The sequence below is a fragment of the Haliotis rubra genome, unplaced genomic scaffold (genome assembly GCF_003918875.1).
Source record: "Haliotis rubra isolate DU_JTF1 unplaced genomic scaffold, ASM391887v1 Scf2056, whole genome shotgun sequence".
NCBI lineage: Eukaryota > Metazoa > Mollusca > Gastropoda > Lepetellida > Haliotidae > Haliotis > Haliotis rubra.
Window position 1 is genome coordinate 30,850 of NW_025766066.1, and position 7,068 is coordinate 37,917.

Consider the following 7,068-nt stretch of genomic DNA (forward strand, 5'->3'; position numbering starts at 1 on the left):
TGAGGCTTGGGTTGAAGTGAAATACATTACGAACCGATTGCAAGCCTTAAAACTGTATCAGTAAGTTCCACGGTGTCACACGCATGTAGGTTGTATGTGCCTATCTGCAGCAGCCCATGCTTGTTGTAGGAGGCGACTAACGGGATCGGGTGGTCATACACATTTATTTGGTATGTGCCTATCTGCAGCAGCCCATGCTTATTGTAGGAGGCGACTAACGGGATCGGGTGGTCATACACATGTAGGTTGTATGTGCCTATCTGCAGCAGCCCATGCTTGTTGTAGGAGGCGACTAACGGGATCGGGTGGTCATACACATGTATTTGGTATGTGCCTATCTGCAGCAGCCCATGCTTGTTGTAGAAGGCGACTAACGGGATCGGGTGGTCATACACATGTAGGTTGTATGAGCCTATCTGCTGCAGCCCATGCTTGTTGTAGGAGGCGACTAACGGGGTGGGGTGGTCATACACATGTAGGTTGTATGAGCCTATCTGCTGCAGCCCATGCTTATTGTAGGAGGCGACTAACGGGATCGGGTGGTCATACACATGTAGGTTGTATGAGCCTATCTGCAGCAGCCCATGCTTGTTGTAGAAGGCGACTAACGGGATCGGGTGGTCATACACATGTAGGTTGTATGAGCCTATCTGCAGCAGCCCATGCTTGTTGTAGAAGGCGACTAACGGGATCGGGTGGTCATACACATGTAGGTTGTATGAGCCTATCTGCAGCAATCCATGCTTGTTGTAGAAGGCGACTAACGGGATCGGGTGGTCATACACATGTAGGTTGTATGAGCCTATCTGCAGCAGCCCATGCTTGTTGTAGAAGGCGACTAACGGGATCGGGTGGTCATACACATGTAGGTTGTATGAGCCTATCTGCAGCAGCCCATGCTTGTTGTAGAAGGCGACTAACGGGGTGGGGTGGTCATACACATGTAGGTTGTATGAGCCTATCTGCAGCAATCCATGCTTGTTGTAGGAGGCGACTAACGGGAATGGGGTGGTCATACATGTAGGTTGTATGAGCCTATCTGCAGCAGCCCATGCTTGTTGTAGGAGGCGACTAACGGGATGGGGTGGTCATACATGTAGGTTGTATGAGCCTATCTGCAGCAGCCCATGCTTGTTGTAGAAGGCGACTAACGGGATCGGGTGGTCATACACATGTAGGTTGTATGAGCCTATCTGCAGCAATCCATGCTTGTTGTAGAAGGCGACTAACGGGATCGGGTGGTCATACACATGTATTTGGTATGTGCCTATCTGCAGCAGCAATCCATGCTTGTTGTAGAAGGCGACTAACGGGATCGGGTGGTCATACACATGTAGGTTGTATGAGCCTATCTGCAGCAATCCATGCTTGTTGTAGAAGGCGACTAACGGGATCGGGTGGTCATACACATGTAGGTTGTATGAGCCTATCTGCAGCAGCCCATGCTTGTTGTAGAAGGCGACTAACGGGATCGGGTGGTCATACACATGTAGGTTGTATGAGCCTATCTGCAGCAATCCATGCTTGTTGTAGAAGGCGACTAACGGGATCGGGTGGTCATACACATGTAGGTTGTATGAGCCTATCTGCAGCAGCCCATGCTTGTTGTAGAAGGCGACTAACGGGATCGGGTGGTCATACACATGTAGGTTGTATGAGCCTATCTGCAGCAGCCCATGCTTGTTGTAGAAGGCGACTAACGGGATCGGGTGGTCATACACATGTAGGTTGTATGAGCCTATCTGCAGCAATCCATGCTTGTTGTAGGAGGCGACTAACGGGATCGGGTGGTCATACTCATATATTTGGTATGTGCCTATCTGCAGCAGCCCATGCTTGTTGTAGGAGGCGACTAACGGGATCGGGTGGTCATATACATATATTTGGTATGTGCCTATCTGCAGCAGCCCATGCTTGTTGTAGGAGGCGACTAACGGGGTGGGGTGGTCATACACATGTAGGTTGTATGAGCCTATCTGCAGCAGCCTATGCTTGTTGTAGGAGGCGACAAACGGGGTGGGGTGGTCATACACCTGCTGACTTATTTGATGCATGTCATCGCATCCTGACTGCAAGATCCGCGTTTCAGATGTCAATAAGTGTATGATTAAACAACAAACAGGGACAGTCGTATATAGCCTGTGTCCCGTGCTCCGCAGGTCACGCTAACCCGTACCTCGCTGTCATCCTGAACACTACTAGATGTTCCCGCGCCAGACACACTCTCGCCACCCCCAACGGCATCTTCCAGATGTGGCTGCATGATAAACAAGCCAATCAAAATATAGTAAGTCTCTCGATACTATACATCTCACAATAAGTGCAGAAACATTTAAGTGCTATTTCTGATCTGTTCACTACTCATTTGTCTTTGATTAGAAAATGGAGCTGTTATCTGGTAATGTTGATGAAGTCGTTTTGACGTCAATGACAGTGGCACTAAATTGCACGTTACCATTCTTATATTTATCTGTAGCATATGGATTTGTATTATAGTTGATAGTACAATTGTAACATATGTTATGTCTGTTATTACACCTTCTCAGTAAAGAACAGATTTTGTACTTGTATATAGGTTATTGGAACCAACACTGGCGCCTAATCCCCAGCATACATAATCAGCGATCTAAACCAAACTTTCACAAAAATATATTGATTGGTTTCATATTTACTTCAAATATTCAATGTCAGGTTTACCTGTGATATCATCCATTGCTACGGAAGGAAAGACAGAGGGCTGAATGGAAGTGTAATCAAATTCAATACTGACACAACTTATAATCATCATCATCATACACATGCTGGAAATGTCTGTGCACTTTCTGACATAGCGAATTGTAGTCGTCAACATATAGTCTCAACACTACATAAAACAATTAGAGAAATATCTGAGAATAGCGAGATATTGCCTAAACCAAATGATGAAGAAACCAGAGACACGTTGTGGCTTAAGAACAATCAGTCATGTATCTATTGGAACGGAATACCAAAGCCTCATGCTATTAGCAGGTTGACACAGGTATTCAGTCACCTGTGCGCCTTATCATCAACACACAACATCCGTTCATCCTGCTCAGGCATCGTCCTCTATAAGCACACTGTTGGCTCTGTCGGTGGCATATAGACACATCCTATCATGCAAGTTGTTCTGATTAAGGCGTCAACGACGGAAAGGCGGGTGTAGTTGTAGAGTTGTAGTTGTGTTGACATGTTCCCAACATAGACGTCGTTAATATCACTGAGCCTGGTGTGTTGATGACGACAGAACATCCTGTGTTTCAGAACAAGTTTATAACTAGCCAGTGTAATGCTAGTAGTGACCAGTACGTTGCCATTGACTACCATTACGTCACTAGGACCTTCTATATAACCAACATCGGTCAACGCATTATTGAGGTAGGTCGCCACCAGTCTGCCATTCCCATCCTGTGTGTGCGTGAGTGCGTGTGCGTATGTATTCTTTCAAATTGCACAAGATTTATAAACACATACTAAGGATAAATGAGTTATTATGATTGGATGCCAAACGCTCGACCACACGACTAAACCTCGCTGAGGTTGAGGCAAAGTACTATCATTTCCCAGATTGATAAATGTAGTTTATGAAGTACACTATGTACAATGTAATGAAGTTAATATGACCTGTATTTCTTCATCGTAGGCCTATGACATCCGAAACGCCAGAAGCGGCAACAGATACCGGAAGAGGCCGGTGTTCAAGGGTATATCCACAAAGACCACAGGTGACTGAACTCCTGTTCAACATAGCACCTAGGACTGAGTCTTCATGTTATGTTTGCTGCTGTTACTGTAGATGAATTGTGAAGCTAATGCCCTGGAGAGGTAGCTATGGCACAGACACTTTCTGTTCCGGTATAACCTAGTGATATGAATGTCCTTGGGAGATAGCCATAGACTCTTTCTGTTCCGGTATAACCTAGTGATATGAATGTCCTTAGGAGATAGCCATAGACTCTTTCTGTTCCGGTATAACCTGGTGATATGAATGTCCTTAGGGATAGCCATAGACTCTTTCTGTTCCGGTATAACCTAGTGATATGAATGTCCTTAGGCGATAACCATGGATTCTTTCTGTTCCGGTATAGCCTAGTGATATGAATGTCCTTGGGAGATAGCCATAGACTCTTTCTGTTCCGGTATAGCCTAGTGATATGAATGTCCTTGGGAGATAGCCATAGACTCTTTCTGTTCCGGTATAACCTGGTGATATGAATGTCCTTGGGAGATAACTCATGGACTCTTTCTGTTACGGTATAGCCTGGTGATATGAATGTCCTAGGGAGATAGTGAAAGACTCTTTCTGTTCCGGTATAACCTTGTGATATGAATGTCCTAGGGAGATAGTGAAAGACTCTTTCTGTTCCGGTATAACCTTGTGATATGAATGTCTTAGGGAGACAGTGAAAGACTCTTTCTGTTTCGGTATAACCTTGTGATATGAATGTCTTAGGGAGACAGTGAAAGACTCTTTCTGTTCCGGTATAACCTAGTGATATGGCAGCACCTGTATAAGCTTACGCAAGCAGCAAAGACGTCATGTGACATACGTAACTTAAAATAACATTTTTACATGCATTTTCCAAATACATGCTAGAGGGTATATCCCTCATTCGAACTGGACACAATGTATATACTTACGTCTGTTTATCAGTGCGACGGTGTCTAATATAGTGGTGACTGTTCCACACATGATGTGGACACAATGTATATACTTACGTCTGTTTATCAATGTGACGGTGTCTTATATACTGGTGACTGTTGAACACATGATGTAGACACAATGTATATACTTACGTCTGTTTATCAATGTGGCGGCGACTTATATACTGGTGACTGTTCAACACATGATGTAGACACAATGTATATACTTACGTCTGTTTATCAATGTGGCGGTGTCTTATATACTGGTGACTGTTCCACACATGATGTAGACACAATGTATATACTTACGTCTGTTTATCAATGTGACGGTGTTTTATATAGTGGTGACTGTTCCACACATGATGTGGACACAATGTATATACTTACGTCTGTTTATCAATGTGACGGTGTCTTATATACTGGTGACTGTTCAACACATGATGTAGACACAATGTATATACTTACGTCTGTTTATCAATGTGACGGTGTCTAATATAGTGGTGACTGTTCCACACATAATGCGGACACAATGTATATACTTACGTCTGTTTATCAATGTGGCGGTGTCTAATATACTGGTGACTGTTGAACACATGATGTAGACACAATGTATATACTTACGTCCGTTTATCAATGTGACGGTGTCTTATATAGTGGTGACTGTTCCACACATGATGTGGACACAATGTATATACTTACGTCTGTTTATCAATGTGACGGTGTCTTATATAGTGGTGACTGTTCCACACATGATGTAGACACAATGTATATACTTACGTCTGTTTATCAATGTGACGGTGTCTTATATACTGGTGACTGTTCCACACATGATGTAGACACAATGTATATACTTACGTCTGTTTATCAATGTGACGGTGTCTTATATAGTGGTGACTGTTCCACACATGATGTAGACACAATGTATATACTTACGTCTGTTTATCAATGTGACGGTGTCTTATATAGTGGTGACTGTTCCACACATGATGTAGACACAATGTATATACTTACGTCTGTTTATCAATGTGACGGTGTCTTATATCCTGGTGACTGTTGAACACATGATGTGGACACAATGTATATACTTACGTCTGTTTATCAATGTGACGGTGTCTTATATAGTGGTGACTGTTCCACACATGATGTGGACACAATGTATATACTTACGTCTGTTTATCAATGTGACGGTGTCTTATATACTGGTGACTGTTGAACACATGATGTAGACACAATGTATATACTTACGTCTGTTTATCAATGTGACGGTGTCTTATATAGTGGTGACTGTTCCACACATGATGTGGACACAATGTATATACTTACGTCTGTTTATCAATGTGACGGTGTCTAATATAGTGGTGACTGTTCCACACATGATGTAGACACAATGTATATACTTTCGTCTGTTTATCAATGTGACGGTGTCTAATATAGTGGTGACTGTTCCACACATGATGTAGACACAATGTATATACTTACGTCTGTTTATCAATGTGACGGTGTCTATATATAGTGGTGACTGTTCCACACATGATGTGGACACAATGTATATACTTACGTCTGTTTATCAATGTGACGGTGTCTTATATAGTGGTGACTGTTCCACACATGATGTGGACACAATGTATATACTTACGTCTGTTTATCAATGTGACGGTGTCTTATATACTGGTGACTGTTCCACACATGATGTAGACACAATGTATATACTTTACGTCTGTTTATCAATGTGACGGTGTCTTATATACTGGTGACTGTTCCACACATGATGTGGACACAATGTATATACTTACGTCTGTTTATCAATGTGACGGTGTCTTATATAGTGGTGACTGTTCCACACATGATGTGGACACAATGTATATACTTACGTCTGTTTATCAATGTGACGGTGTCTTATATAGTGGTGACTGTTCCACACATGATGTAGACACAATGTATATACTTACGTCTGTTTATCAATGTGACGGTGTCTTATATAGTGGTGACTGTTCCACACATGATGTGGACACAATGTATATACTTACGTCTGTTTATCAATGTGACGGTGTCTTATATAGTGGTGACTGTTCCACACATGATGTAGACACAATGTATATACTTACGTCTGTTTATCAATGTGACGGTGTCTAATATAGTGGTGACTGTTCCACACATGATGTAGACACAATGTATATACTTACGTCTGTTTATCAATGTGACGGTGTCTTATATAGTGGTGACTGTTCCACACATGATGTAGACACAATGTATATACTTACGTCTGTTTATCAATGTGACGGCGACTTATCCTGGTGACTGTTCCACACATGATGTAGACACAATGTATATACTTACGTCTGTTTATCAATGTGACGGTGTCTTATATAGTGGTGACTGTTCCACACATTATGTGGACACAATGTA